The sequence below is a fragment of the Carassius auratus genome, unplaced genomic scaffold (assembly GCF_003368295.1).
Source record: "Carassius auratus strain Wakin unplaced genomic scaffold, ASM336829v1 scaf_tig00038642, whole genome shotgun sequence".
NCBI classification, from domain to species: domain Eukaryota; kingdom Metazoa; phylum Chordata; class Actinopteri; order Cypriniformes; family Cyprinidae; genus Carassius; species Carassius auratus.
The window spans coordinates 24,478-41,124 of record NW_020526453.1 but is presented as its reverse complement, the minus strand read 5'-3'; the positions used below and the strand labels follow the sequence as shown (position 1 = coordinate 41,124).

Genomic DNA, 16,647 nt, shown 5'->3' with positions numbered 1-16,647 from the left:
TCGAGTTCACGAACGAATCATTCGATTCTTTTTGAACCAGTTCACCAAATCGAACTGAACCGTTGTAAACGGTTCTCGTCTCCAATATGCATTAATCAACAAATTACTTAAGCTGTTAAGTTTTTTAATGTGGATGACACTCCCTCTGAGTTCAAACAAGCCAATATCCCGGAGTAATTCATTTACTCAAACAGTACATTGACTGAACTGCTGTGAAGAGAGAACTGAAGATGAACACAGAGCCGAGCCAGATAATAAACAAAACATTGAGCAAAACATTAAGTCGCTCCAGCTTTAATGGAGGGACGAGAGCTCTCTGACTAAATCTAAAGGGTCTCACTGGTTTGGAACGACATGAGGTTGAGTTACTAATTACATAATTTTGATTATTGGGTGAACTAACCCTTTAAGGCAAGTAGGGATGCACAAACCTTTTTGGTAGAAAATTATTATTATTATTTTTTTCTTAAATGCAACTTTACATTACAATTGTTTTATAAACCTTTACACAAATGTATTACTCCTGTTTCATAAATCAGTGCAAATGTCCTCGCAAAGTTCAAGCTGATTTTGAGAATCGGATCAAAAATTCCAAACAAGATATTGTCCATATATCTCGAACAAGACTTGTATTTTGAAAACCATCATCATCTGCAGTTTCCATATGAAAAATCCCCCAAAACTAGGATAATTTTATATGGATATGTTTTCTCACTTTTCTTCTCAAGAAAAAAGAAAATGCATCCGTATATGGACAATATCTCCGATGCAATTATCAAAATAACCTTGAACTTTCTGAGGACATTTGCATTCCTTCATCCTGAAACATGAGCAATACATTTGTGGCAATGGTTTTTAAAACCATTCTTATGTAATTCAAGGTAAATGCATCCTTTCCATAGAAATGATTCATGAGCAAATAACAAAAATGTAAACACAAATTCAATACTCAAACTCCAGTTTTGTGATTGAGGACCATTAAACGCAACCACACAATAACTAATAATTATTATATGATTACAATTAAGTCTATAGAAGCATGTTGTGGTGTAAATTCAAACAGCATTGTTTGTACTGTATTTTTAAATCTTTTTTTCTTTTCTTTTTTGTTGCCATTTTTAGGATAGTGTTGAACACTGCATCATAGGAGTCACAATTCTGTCCCAGTTTAACCAATGAGATCAACCAAGTAAGTTTCTCTGCATATTGATTTGCATATTGAGTTTTTGATTGGCCTGTGTTGTCCTCATTTGTAGGTCGCTTTGGATAAAAGTGTCTCCTAATTGAAATTTAGTCTTAGCTCAGTGCTTGGAAATCATTGCTGAATGTGTGGGTTCAATAACTGAAAGTTGCGTTAAAGATAGATTACTGATTCCTTGAATTTTCTATCGATTCTCCAGGCGGACTCAACACATTCCACTTACAAAAACATAGAAAGATTGCATCATCGTTTCGAGATTCCTCCTTGTTTGACATTTTTACCCTCTCCTGCAACCTCCTCAAGCAGGTAAGGGTAATGCTTCAGACTGCACAAAAGAAACTGTTTTGTCTGTATATTCTCCTTCACAACCGCTAGACCAGCCTGACTGGGATTTATGTCAATGATTCAGTGGGTGTTCTGTATGTCTGCAGGCATCTGGGAAGAACTTGAATCTAAATGATGAGAGCCAGCATGGGCTACTCATGCAGCTACTCAAACTGGCCCACAATTGCCTCAACTTTGATTTCATTCGGCACATCCACCGATGAGTCCTCAGATGATCTGTGCACCGTCCAGATCCCCACCAGCTGGAGATCAGGTGATCTGGCATTTTCACATTTTCAAGCAACTGTGCGCCAATGCTCGTTTAAACAGGCTGCATTCAACATTATTTTAACATAAATTTTACATGGAATATTTTTAACCTTCCATAGAATTGCTTGTATAGTTAGACTTCTTGTAACAAATAAAGGAAGAAGAAATAAAAAATATAATTATCATGGTTTCCAAAAATATTAAGCATCACAGCTGTTTTAACATTAATAACAATAAGAAATGTTTCTTAAGTAGCAATTCAGCATACATGATCCTTCATTATCATTCATATGGACACTGAAGACTGGAGTAATGATGCTGAAAATTCAGCTTTTACATCACATAAATAAATTAGGCTATATTTTTAAAATATTATAATACTTTTTTTGCAATGTTATTGGTTTGATAAAGTGAATGTCGTCTTGGTGAGCTTGAGAGAGTTCTTTCAAAATACCTTTTGAGTAGTAACGGGGAAATTGTGTTGAATACATGCATAATTTGTTTAATTCAATTTTTTTCTCATCTGCAGCCTTTTTGGATTCCTCAACCTTGCAGCTGTTTTTTGATTTGTATCATTCCATCCCTCCCTCGCTGTCTCCTTGGTAAGTGTCAGATAAACAGCGTGACATGCATGTGAAGATAAACAAGCCTTTGACTCATTAATCATGTTAAGACTCTTCCAATAATAACGTGAAACCGTTTAATATTAAATGTGTTGTTTGTCTTTTTAGGTTTTGTCTTGTCTAGTCCAAATAGCGTCTGTCCGGCGGTCTCTTTTTAACAACGCAGAGCGAGCCAAGTTCCTCTCCCTTTTAGTAGATGGTGTGAAGAGAATATTGGAGAACCCTCAAGTATGCCATCCATCTTATAATAATTATTGTCATTCTAATGTTTGGATGATATTTGTATAAAAAAGTTAAAAAAGGGCATAAATTAAAATACGTAGCCAAAAAATAGCTGTTAAAATTTCAAATAAGTTTGCTGGTATTATGTGGGTTAATATGGTAACAGTACTTATGATGTTTGTTTGTTTTGTTTTCACGTTTGATTTGCAGAGTTTGTCGGACCCAAACAATTACCATGAGTTCTGCCGACTACTGGCTCGACTTAAGAGTAACTATCAGCTGGGAGAGCTGGTTAAAGTAGAGAACTACCCCGAGGTCATAAGACTGATTGCTAACTTCACCGTAACTAGTCTGCAGGTGAGTTACAGCCTTGGTGTGCTGAACATGAAGCTAATATGTTATTTCTACAGAAGTCGAACCAACTTGACAAGAATTATTAATTTGCTGATCTACTATGATAACTTTGGTGTGTCCCAGCACTGGGAGTTTGCGCCCAACAGTGTTCACTATCTGCTGAGCCTGTGGCAGCGGTTAGCGGCATCTGTCCCTTATGTAAAGGCCACAGAGCCCCACATGCTTGAGACCTACACCCCTGAGGTGACCAAGGCCTACATCACATCCCGCCTAGAGTCCATACACATCATTCTGAGGTACAGTGAGCACTATTTGAAGTCACAATTAGGTTTGATGAGCATGAATGTGCGATTATACAATGTCCATTCTGTGCAGGGATGGTCTTGAAGACCCCTTGGATGATGCGGGCTTGGTTCAACAGCAGCTGGACCAGCTGTCTACTATCGGCCGGTGTGAGTATGAGAAGACCTGTGCACTGCTGGTCCAGCTCTTCGATCAGTCGGCCCAGTCGTACCAGGAGCTGCTGCAGTCCACCAACTCCAGCACAATAGACATAGCAGTGGCAGGAGGGTGAGCTTGAAACAAAACCTAAAATACAAATCAATATATCGTATCATAACACTGCTTAAGTTATGTTTTTGTTGTCCAGGTCGCTTGACATGGCTAGTGTACATAATTGGCGCAGTCATTGGAGGAAGAGTATCCTTCGCCAGCACTGATGAGCAGGATGCCATGGATGGAGAGCTTGTGTGTCGGTGAGGGATCTCAACTAAATGCCTCCTCAAACCAAGACGAAATGAGAATTCAGTCATATGATTTGTCTGTTCTGACCAGTGTGTTAAAAAAAAAGAAAGTTAGATGGGCTGATTGAATATGCAAAATTATTCTTTGACTGCAAGTGTGCTTACAACATAAGCAGAAATACCCAGGGACACAAAGCACCGTAGAACTTTGTTTCTGATGCCCTCTTGTTAGAAAGAATAAGGAAGTCAAGCAGTATTTACATATGTTCAAAAAGCCTTTCAGATTTTTGCATTCACTATGATGTTTCTCAGACAGCACCGAATACTAGAGTGTACAGAGAGAGAGAGAGAGAGAGAGAGAGAGAGAGTTGGTTCCAGATGGCTTCACAAAATAATGTTCATGAGTGCCACCAAGCTGTAGCTTTATGTAGCAGCAGAGACTCTGGATATGTGACCAAAAACACAATCTTATTGGTCGGCCAGTTTTTGTTCACACTCGCGACTCTGGGGAAAAAAACATAATAATAAATGCATTGACACACGTTGATTGTTTAGGCATATTAACATCTGTTCATTTGAATTGAAACATTTAAAATGTTTATCGGATTGAGTTTTCGTGCAAAAAAAAATTGTCTTTGCATGAAGAGGCATTCAGATTTTGAATGCTTCAAATAGTATATAAAACTAGCGATGAGCTGTATATCTGTATCAAATTGTTAAGCCAATGTTAGAGATTATTAATATGCTTTTTTTTTTAATTGGTAATTTGGGTATTATTTTCCAGTTAATTTTTAAAAACAAATAATTAATTACCACTGTTAAACACGATATTAGCAAATCCAAGGAAAAAAAACTGAATATCCTTTTCTCATACTGTACTTTTTGAATTGGGACTAATTTCACGTAAGATTTATAACTGTTGTTTAGTTTTAATTTATGTTGACAAAATAGTAAAGAATTGATTTTATTTATGAGTCTCCTGAGATTAAAACAATCTCACTTCACAATGTTTAATTTTACTTAATATTTATATTGATTTCATTTTTTGTCATTTTCAGAGTTTTGCAGTTAATGAACCTCACAGACTCGCGGCTGGCTCAGGCAGGAAATGAGAAGCTTGAGTTAGCCATGCTCAGTTTCTTTGAGCAGTTTCGCAAAATCTACATCGGTGACCAGGTGCAAAAATCATCAAAGGTAATTTCAGTTATGTTGTAATTTATGAGTGTGAACTGCAAGCTGTGGTTTGTTTAGACAGCAAATCGAAAGCAAAAAAACAGCTAACAGTAAAATAATTATTGATATCTAGTAACATTCACAGGGCTTCGCCTTTGAACTCCCAGAATGGCTGATATTTGTGATTGTGTTGTGTCTGGGCTTTGAAAAGAGACAGTCGGTGCATTTTTTTGCATGATTAGTTGTGGTTTCACTCTTTTAGTTTGCAATGTAAATAGACAAGTAGCTTTTGAAACCATAGGTTTTTTTAATGTTGGAGATGAGTGTTCTGTCTGAGCTAACCAGAAAGCTGAAGTTTTCTGTCCCGTTGTTCGATCCAAAAGTGTGAACAGAAGATAAGAGCACATAGAAAGACTTGCTGTTCCTCTAAACCTCTCTTTAGTTCTGCTTTATCCTGTTGTCCTTTACCTTGGAAAATAACACCTAATAAGTGCTTAAATGTGTACAAGTAGTGTGAAAACTATTATGAAGTCTGATTCCATCTTGATAATTGAATGTATTAGATTTAATGGAAAATTGTCCCAAATGGCCCACTTAATTTGCACCGTTGGGATGAAGAATTGCAGTGTACTGTTACCCAGCAGCCCATGCAACAAAGTGTAGACTCTGAGGAACGTGCCATTTGGAACAATAATCAGGACTCAACGATAAAGTTTCTTCCGAGTTTTATTTTTTTTTTTTTTTTTTTTTTTTTGTGTTCGAGTAATATTTATACTGTATTTGCCACTAAATGCAACATTTAAGTTTTTCAGTTGGGAATTAAATGGACCTCCTTTTTTCCCCTTTTCAGACCAAATCTATATAGTTTATGGATTTGTGAGAACCCACTGTGAATTGTCACAGTTGCTTGCTTCTCATGGCCTTATTTCCCAACCTGTTTATTTAGTAGTTTAAAATATTCTACATGTATAAATTTAATTGTTCACACTAAAAACACTAGTTCAAAATAAATATAAGATGACAGGAAATAATACTACTTTTGTTTGATCCCTAGTTGTATCGAAGACTATCAGAGGTTCTTGGCTTGAATGATGAGACCATGGTACTCAGTGTTTTCATTGGGAAAATGTGAGTATATGTCAGCTGATGATGGGTATGACTATTATAAACGAAGGTTTACCAAAAATGATCATTAAAAACAATGTTTTTAACGTAGAGTTTTGTTTTAATGCAGAATCACCAACTTGAAGTACTGGGGACAGTGTGAACCAATCACATCTAAGACACTACAGCTCCTCAATGACCTCTCGATTGGATATCCTTACACACGTTACTGGTTTAAAAAAAAAAACATTGAAACAATAATAGGATTGTCATTGAGGATCAGTGACGGTTGTTTTTAACTGAATATGTTTTGGTCTGTTTCCTTAACCGTATTTCTCACATACAGCAGTGTTAGGAAACTTGTGAAACTCAGTGCTGTCCAGTTCATGCTAAACAACCATACCGTAAGTGACCAACGTGAAATTTCTCCTCCTTAACTCCACTTTAACTTTATTTGTACCTGAAGTACAGTTAATTTACAGTTATTTTTTATTTGTTTTCATTAATAAAATAAAAGCGTAATATTACAAATAACAGTGGCTATTCTTAAATAGCTTTTTAAGAGACTTTAAAGTGCTGACAATGCCTTGTTTTTCTTCTTTGTGACAGAGTGAGCACTTTTTCTTTCCTGGGTGTGAACAATCAGGCCAACCTCAGTGACATGAGATGTCGGACCACTTTCTACACAGCCTTGGGAAGACTTCTTATGGTAGATTTGGGTAAGGGTGTACCTATAGATATGACATAAGTGTCATGTAAAAGGACATCTTTAGAGACGTTCTGTGTCTTTGACAGGTGAGGATGAGGACCAGTTTGAACAGTTCATGCTTCCTCTTACTGCTGCGTTCGAGGCCATTGCTCAGATGTTCAGCACCAACACCTTCAATGAACAAGAAGCAAAAGTGAGATGTTGTATTGTTTATCATACAACCTTAGTGTTGCATGAAACATTTTCAAAATACCTTGTTTTCTCTTATTTTTGCTGACCTGTATAATGCAACTACACCCCTGTCTTTTCACAAATGAGAAATTAACTTTTTTTTTCTTCTTTCAGAGGACTTTAGTAGGACTGGTAAGAGATCTAAGGGGAATTGCCTTTGCCTTTAATGCCAAGACCAGCTTTATGATGCTCTTTGATTGGATGTATCCTTTTAATGATTTGTGAGTGATCATTTTATTTGTGCAATTACATTTACATTTATTCATTAAGCAGATGCTCTTATCCAAAATGACTTACAGTTGGGGAAAACCTCAAGCTATTCAACTTAAAGGGGGGGGGGGGGAATGCTCGTTTTCACTCAATATCCTGTTAATCTTGAGTACCTATAGAGTAGTACTGCATCCTTCATAACTCCAAAAAGTCTTTAGTTTTATTATATTCATAAGAGAAAGATAGTCTGTAACAATTTTTCCCAGAAAAACATGACCGACTGGAGGCGTGACGTGTGGGCGGAGCTAAAGAATCACGAGAGCCAGTAGGCTTTTGCGTTGAGAGCGTTTGGAAGCTGTGACATTACCGTGAGGAAAAAAAACCATCATCCAAAACAAACCATTGCTAACAGTCAGATTCAGCCGTTTATTTATGATCCAGAATCAGATCCCGAGGCTGAAACTGAACGAGAGCAGCAGCGACTCGCTCCGAGCGGGACTCGAACCCGGGTCTCCGGCATGGGAGGCAGAGATATTTTAAGCAGTGTTACTCACCGCCTGCGGTTCCAACACTCAATCGTGACCCTTTTTCGTTGGGATTGCATCATCCTTAAGAAATAAACGATACGCAAATTCGTTGTCAAAATGGGCCTTGTTTGTAAAACAAGCATCTTCGAAATGCAGGGAACAAACAAAAACACTTGCACAACTCCGTTAATGCTCTGTAAAAATAAACTCCATCCACTGGTCCCTTGATGCTGTTTTTTTTTTTTTTTTTTTTGGTAATCTGTGCAGGGTTGTCTTGCCCTGGCAACCAAAAACACTCTCCTTTTGTGACATTTCGCGACGCTCTCGCTCTGATCAGTGAATGTCTGTGCTCAGCCTCTCAGTGCTATGCTATACGGGAGCGCGCGCTCTTCCGGGAGAAGTGCCCTTAGGACCCATATAAGGAAATTCCGCTCCATCTAACATCACACAGATCCATACTCGAAAAAAACTTTCCAAAACTTGTGACAAACCGGAAGGAGTATTTTGGGAACAAAAATACTCCTTCAAACGTACAACTTAATTTTTTTAACTTTGTCCATGTTTAGCATGGGAATCCAACTCTTTAACAGTGTAAAAAAACTCAGTATGCATGAAATAGCATTTCACCCCCCTTTAAAGAGGCAATTAGATACAGGAAGTGCTTGTGATACCAAGTTTCAAGCATTGTTCAATTAAGTACAAGCTAGACAGAGAAATATAAAAGAAAGGAGAAAACGTTAAAGGTTTTCAGCTGTTGCTTGATAAATGTCTGGGAATCAGCATTCCGTATAGGGGTTGGAAGATCATTCCACCAGGAACGGTAAACGAAAATGTTCTGGAAAGTGCCTCTTTGTGATGGTACCACGAGGCTTCGCTCACTAGTGTATCTGAAGCATCTGGAGGGGATGTAGATTCATAAGAGTGAGTGGAAGTAGGCTGGCGATGAGGCTGTACTATATGCAAGCAAATATCAGCATCTTGAACTTGATGTTTGTGAGCCATAACCGGCAGCCAGTGCAGGGAGATAAAGAGAGGTGTGACTTGGGCTCGTTAAAGACCAGTCGTTCTGCTGTTTTCTGAATCATTTGTAAAGCTTTGAATGTGCATGATAGAAGTCCAGCTAGAAGAGCATCGCAGTAGTCCAGCCTAAAAATGACAAGGGCCTGGACATGAAATTGTGCAGAATGCTCCGTTAGGAAGGGCCTGATCTTTCTGATGTTGTGCAATGCAAACTAGCCAGATTGAGCAGTCTTTGCATTGTGGTCTTTGAAAGTTAGCTGGTCATCAAAGATTACACCAGGATTTCTGACGATACTTTATGGGGTAATTGGTGATGAACCTAGCTGGATAGTGAAGTCATGTTGTAGATTTGGAGTGGTCGGGAAGACGAGAAGTCTTTGCCAGGTTGATCAGTAGGTGATGTTCTTTCATCCATGCCGAGATGTCCACCAGGCAGCCTGAGATCCGTTCAGCTACCTTTGGATCATCCGGTTGAAATGAGATGGAGCTGTGTGTCATCAACATTGAAATGGTAGGAGAAACCATGTGCCTGTTTGATGGGACCCAGTGATGTATTGTATATGGAGAAGAGGAGGGGTCCAAGAACTGATCCCTGAGGAACACCTGTGACCAGTTGATGTGCTTTAGATACCTCCCCATCCCAGGCCACCCTGAAAGACCTACCAGTGAGATAGGATTTTAACCAGCGAAGTGGAATCCCTGTGATTCCCAGTGATGAGAGGGTGGACAGGACAATCTGATGATTCGCTGTGTCAAAAACAGCAGATAGATCCAGCAAAATAAGAACTGATGATTTGGAATCAGCTTTTGCAATCTGCAGGGCTTCAGTGTGTGACAGAAGCGCAGTCTCAGTTGAGTGGCCACTCCTGAAGCCTGACTGGTTAGGATCCAGTTAGTAGTTCTGTTTAAGAAATAATGATACCTGAAACACTCATTTGAGTGTTCTTGCTATGAAAGGAAGGAGAGAGACCGGTCTGTAGATATCTGTAAGTGAAGTTCAAGGCATGGATGCGGTTGGTTTGAGTTTGTGTTTGGAGCTGAGAACTGACTATTGATTGTTCTAGTTTTGTCTGTGAAGAATTTGGCAAAATCAGCAGCTGTTGTTGAAGTGGTGGAGGGGGACAGAGTATAGAAATGAATGCTTTGAAGAGGTTACATGTGTCTGAAGCACTGTTGATCTTCTTGTGAAAATATGAAGATTTGGCGGTATGGACTCGAGCAGAGAAATATGAATGTAAAGACTGATACATACATGATTTGTGCCATTTTCTCTATGCTGCCCTGAGTTTGGACCAATGCTCACGAAGAACATCGGATAACCAGGGGTAAGAAGGAGTAGCCCGTGCTGGCCTGGAGGAGAGAGGACATATATTATGTAGACAAGAAGTTAAAATAGTGCAAAAAGTGATAGTTGCTGCATTAATGTCCAGACATGAAAAATGAGTATGTGAGGGAAGAGAGGAAGACACTACAGATGAAAGCTAGGAGGGTGAAAGGTAGCACAGCTTTCGTCTAAAAGTAACACTGGTAGGAAGATGTAGGTTAAATGTAATGAAGAAGTTGTCAGAGATGTGTAGGGGTTCTACCAAAATGTTGTCTGCAGTACATTTGCATGTGTAAATTAAGTCAAGTTGGTAGCCTGGTTTGTGAGTGCTTGTAGTGGTAAGGCATTTGAAATCAAATGAAGCTAGGAGTGAATGGAAGTCTGCAGCATAAGGCTTGTCCAGATTAATGTTAAAGTTGCCAAAGACTAAAAGTGGACTGCTATCCTCTGGAAACGAGGACAGCAGACCATCCAGCTCTTCTAGGAAGGTGCCCAGTTGTTCAGGAGGCCTGTAAATACCACAACATTTTATTGAATGAGATTCAAATGAAAGTGCTATCAAAAATACAAATTGCAATGAAAAAAAGCAGTAGAAATAGCTAGAGAATGAAACAAACCTGCTTGAAAAAAAAGTAAGTACCAATGTAAACAACAGATGCAGAAACAAAGGATTAAGCAAACACTCACACGCACCAGCCTGCTCTGCTGACTGATCGCTTCTCCCAAAGCAATAATGTTTGTTCTCTTTTTATTCACATTTGGTTTTATTTGTTTAGTGTAATTAGGTTTTTTTTTGTTGTTGTTTTTCATTTAATTGTTTGTATTTGTGTGTGTTTGTTTGTTCATTTATTTTGTCATTTATTTGTTTGTTTATTTCTTAGTTTCTTAGTATTTTTGTTATTGAATTGATTTGTTATTTTGTAACTTATTTTCTTAATTTTAAGACAAACTTAAGTAAAGTAAATGATATAAAGCTAATCTCTTAGATCTGTTCAGACTGAATGCCCATTTGAATGTGTTCCTTAATGGATCTTAGTTACCCCTCGTACATGCCCATCTTACAGAGGGCAATAGAGCTCTGGTACCATGTACCTGCCTGCACCACACCGGTCCTCAAACTCATGGCTGAGCTCGTCCACAAACAGGTACGCAATGTTACATCCTGCATATGTCTCTGAGAGCTGAGTTTAAAGGTTATGTTTGTTTCTATAACTTTAAAGTATGTTTTGTTTTGTTTTTTCCACATGAAGGTCACAGAGATTACAGTTTGATGTGTCATCGCCAAATGGAATTCTGCTGTTCAGGGAAACCAGCAAGATGATTACAACATATGGTACAAACTCTCCTATAATAACCCAGTTTTCATATTTTAATCAACTGTTCCTCTTGCATGTTGTAGCATTATTAAATCTGAGGAACTTTAGTTGAATAATCATTGTAACCGTATTGTGTTATTTCTCTTAAAGGGAATCGGATCCTGACGCTGGGTGAGGTGCCAAAAGATCAGGTGTACGCACTGAAACTGAAGGGAATCTCCATTTGCTTCTCCATGCTGAAAGCCGTATTAAGCGGCAACTATGTCAACTTCGGCGTCTTCCGTCTGTACGGTGATGATGCCTTGGACAACGCTCTACAGACCTTTATTAAGCTTCTCTTGTCCATCCCTCACAGTGACCTGCTGGTAAATATAGTCAGCTATCAGCATCAGGATTGTGCCCTTCAGCATTCAGATTGGTTGATTTTTTTTTTTTTTCTTGTTCTTGCAGGACTATCCAAAGCTTAGTCAGTCTTTCTACTCTCTTCTGGAGGTGCTAACCCAAGACCATATGAACTTCATCGCCAGCCTGGAGCCTCATGTGGTCATGTATATCCTGTCCTCCATATCTGAGGGGCTCACAGCACTTGGTAAGGACCTACTCTTCAGTTTATGATTTTTCTTTTGTGTAGCATCATTTTTTTATATACTTTTTAATCTCAGAAACCCTCCTGCAGTTCCATCGTGGACCCCTAGGTATTTGTGAACTTTTGAACTTTCTGTCCGTCTCCTCACAGACACAATGGTATGCACTGGATGCTGCTCAAGCCTGGACCACATAGTTACTTATCTATTCAAGCAGCTGTCCCGCAGCACGAAGAAACGAGCGGCGCCCATGGCCCAGGAGAGCGACCGCTTCCTTCACATAATGCAGCAGCACCCTGAGATGATCCAGCAGGTGAGATTTATTTGTAATTTAACATTTGTAATTTTTACAGCAATTTTAACACAAACATGTTTCATGATTTGAAGCCGTATCAGTGTAGAATCAAAGTGTAAAGAATATCACCCTGCCCTATGTATGTGTCAAACACGGTTACATTTTGAAATGTATTGGAGATACTTAATCTGACGAGTTCTCACAATCTTCTCCAGATGCTGTCCACAGTGTTGAATATCATCATCTTTGAAGATTGTAGGAATCAGTGGTCAATGTCACGGCCGCTGCTTGGCTTGATTCTACTCAATGAGAAGGTATGAGCGAGACTAGAAGATCTTGTCTTTTTAAAGATCACAAAGGCTGCATTTGTTTGAATCCAAAATACTGTAGAATAGTAGTCTTGTGAAATACTCTTAAAATAACTGTTTTCTATTTTAATATATTTTAACACGTATTTGTGTGATGCAAATCTGAATTTTGTCACGTGATCCTAACATGCTGATTTTAATTGTGTTTGTAGTATTTTGCAGATTTGAGGAACAGCATTGTGAACAGCCAGCCACCAGAAAAGCAGCAAGCCATGCACTTATGCTTTGAAAATCTCATGGAGGGCATAGAGAGAAACTTGCTGACCAAAAACAGAGACAGGTAACTTGATTTCCGGAGAATTCCAAAAACTTTGTGTTTACGTTTTTTTTGAAGTGGGTGTTCTGTTAAAAAAGATTGATTGAGCCCATTAAATGGCATTTCTTTGTGCGAGCTATCTCACATTCCTTAACTGTACGTTTTACAGTAGTAAACTAGACTGTATTTATTTATTTGCACATGTATGATACAGTATTGTTCAAAATAATAGCAGTACAATGTGACTAACCAGAATAATCAAGGTTTTTCGTATATTTTTTTATTGCTACGTGGCAAACAAGTTACCAGTAGGTTCAGTAGATTCTCAGAAAACAAATGAGACCCAGCATTCATGATATGCACGCTCTTAAGGCTGTGCAATTGGGCAATTAGTTGAATTAGTTGAAAGGGGTGTGTTAAAAAAAATAGCAGTGTGGCATTCAATCACTGAGGTCATCAATTTTGTGAAGAAACAGGTGTGAATCAGGTGGCCCCTATTTAAGGATGAAGCCAACACTTGTTGAACATGCATTTGAAAGCTGAGGAAAATGGGTCGTTCAAGACATTGTTCAGAAGAACAGCGTACTTTGATTAAAAAGTTGATTAGAGAGGGGAAAACCTATAAAGAGGTGCAAAAAATGATAGGCTGTTCAGCTAAAATGATCTCCAATGCCTTAAAATGGAGAGCAAAACCAGAGAGACGTGGAAGAAAACGGAAGACAACCATCAAAATGGATAGAAGAATAACCAGAATGGCAAAGGCTCAGCCAATGATCACCTCCAGGATGATCAAAGACAGTCTGGAGTTACCTGTAAGTACTGTGACAGTTAGAAGACGTCTGTGTGAAGCTAATCTATTTTCAAGAATCCCCCGCAAAGTCCCTCTGTTAAAAAAAAGGCATGTGCAGAAGAGGTTGCAATTTGCCAAAGAACACATCAACTGGCCTAAAGAGAAATGGAGGAACATTTTGTGGACTGATGAGAGTAAAATTGTTCTTTTTGGGTCCAAGGGCCACAGGCAGTTTGTGAGACGACCCCCAAACTCTGAATTCAAGCCACAGTACACAGTGAAGACAGTGAAGCATGGAGGTGCAAGCATCATGATATGGGCATGTTTCTCCTACTATGGTGTTGGGCCTATTTATCGCATACCAGGGATCATGGATCAGTTTGCATATGTTAAAATACTTGAAGAGGTCATGTTGCCCTATGCTGAAGAGGACATGCCCTTGAAATGGTTGTTTCAACAAGACAATGACCCAAAACACACTAGTAAACGGGCAAAGTCTTGGTTCCAAACCAACAAAATTCATGTTATGGAGTGGCCAGCCCAATCTCCAGACCTTAATCCAATTGAGAACTTGTGGGGTGATATCAAAAATGCTGTTTCTGAAGCAAAACAAGAAATGTAAATGAATTGTGGAATGTTGTTAAAGAATCATGGAGTGGAATAACAGCTGAGAGGTGCCACAAGTTGGTTGACTCCATGCCACACAGATGTCAAGCAGTTTTAAAAAAACTGTGGTCATACAACTAAATATTAGTTTAGTGATTCACAGGATTGCTAAATCCCAGAAAAAAATACAAAATAGTTTTGAGTTTGTACAGTCAAAGGTAGACACTGCTATTTTTTTGAACACACCCCTTTCAACTAATTGCCCAATTGCACAGCCTTAAGAGCGTGCATATCATGAATGCTGGGTCTTGTTTGTTTTCTGACAATCTACTGAACCTACTGGTAACTTGTTTGCCACGTAGCAATAAAAAATATACTAAAAACCTTGATTATTCTGGTTAGTCACATTGTACTGCTATTATTTTGAACAATACTGTATATATTATACATTATTAGCGAACTCCACTTTTTCTTGTTTTCCCAGGTTTACACAGAATCTTTCAGTATTTAGAAGAGAAGTCAATGACTCCATGAAGAATTCCACATATGGGGTAAACAGCAACGATATGATGAGCTGACATTCCGTAGAGCACCAGGCCCCGCCCATGTGGCCCGGCCCCGGCCTGTACTCCCACCCGCCCCTGGCCTGGCTGCCGGGGGACCACCGCTGCGCAAGCCTGCACCTCCCACTCCCCAGTCCCTGAAAATACCCCATTACCTCTCTCCCTTCTCACTTCCTCCCTCCACCCCTTTTTATATAAATATATATATATACACATATAAATATATACATATTTTAAAGCAAGTTTCTAGAGGTCATTCTCCTTGACTATTCTCTTGTCATTTGGGGCTCTAAGTCCAAAGAGAGAGAAGAGGGTACGGCTGGGGAATGGGTTTGGGGTGTGGGACGGCACCAGTGTGGACTCTGTAGAGTGGGCGGCACACCCGAACCACTCGGAGGGAGGATGGGAAGTGGGCGTCTGTTTGTGTGTGTGTGAGCGTGCGAGTGTGTTTGAGAAGCATGTCTGTGGGAGGAAGGGTTAGGATGAGCTGGTATACATAGTGCTCTGCTTTTGCCTGCCTTGTATAGAAACACATAAGGAAGAAAAAAAAAAAGTGTACATTTTTTTTTCATAACATTTTCAACAATGTTTATAATGATTACGATTTAAGACAAATAATGAGTGTGATTGAAAACTTTTTACAGTCTAGTAAGTTAGTGCAACTGTGCTGAAGTGTGGGTTTGTCTGTATGGAGAGAGTGGTTTATATCTGGCTGATGATGTGGGATTGACACCTGTCCCTAGAGGGGGCGGAATGAAGCATCGGATAGGATCACGAGTTGTACATTTATTATTTCCCCCCCTCAAACTGACTCTATAGAACACAATCGGGAGCTATGTAAATACACCGAACCTCTTGCGTTAACGTTTTCAGAAGGAATACCGTTTTCCCTCAAATCTTGGGCATGATGAAGTCTTGTCTTGCGTCAACCTTTAGGTCACATCCCCACCACCTCCTCCGTCGCCGAGGATGTTTAGATCTGCTCACAGTCCCAAAAACACCCCATCCTCGTGTGAAACTCATTGGAGAACGCACGCATAACCTTTCCCCTTGTGTCTCTGAAGGGTTCCATCATGTCGTCTGTGGATTTGATTTGATAAAGTGACTTGGTTATGGTGAAGTTGCTCTCTGAGCTTTCGTCGAACTGTTTTACATACATTTTAATCTCACAGGCTTCCAGTCTATCGTGGCTTTATTGTTGATCTGGCGTAGTGGAGCCTATAGAATGTAGCCGTGTCCTTCAAAATAAGAGCCTGGTACTCAAATCATTGTGACAGGATCACTTTCGACAGTTGTCTCTAGCTTTAACCCCATTAAAACAAATATTTCTCTCTCATTCTTCTCTCTGAATTCCGGGTTTATTTTTAATAACAGAAAACACGTCAGAATATGGTAGATTTAAACACAGAGGCCGAATGGAGTGTATTAGCAACTTGTGCTACTCAACAGATGTTGCTGCTAACTGTTTGTGAAGAACTAGCTCATCTCTTAACCATGTCCAACGCTCATGGATGTTCACTTTCTTTTCTTGGTTCCCTGATGTGAATGTGTTTTTGGTGACTGTGTGTTGGGTCATTTGAGTGATGAGGTAGCTGGTTGAATTGTTTGATTGTTTGTTTGGATGTCTGCTACATATAGTGTAAGCATTGTGACTGCAAAATAAACATCATTGGTTTGTACTAGTACGTGCATGTTTTGTGATCGCAACCTACCAACACTTTTGGATGTCAAGTTGACATGGTCAAATTTGGTCCATTTTTTAATAAAAACTCCTATTCTTAAAAGCAGCAGGGTTCCCATGGTTATAGAAAATGGAATTTCCTGTACATCAAAG

At 39.1% G+C, this 16,647-nt stretch overlaps 1 pseudogene; it reads left to right on the top strand.

Moving 5' to 3' along the window:
• Positions 1–1,400: 1,400 nt before the first annotated feature.
• LOC113083527 (exportin-7-like) lies at positions 1,401–16,495 on the top strand (annotated as a pseudogene).
• Positions 16,496–16,647: the final 152 nt, after the last annotated feature.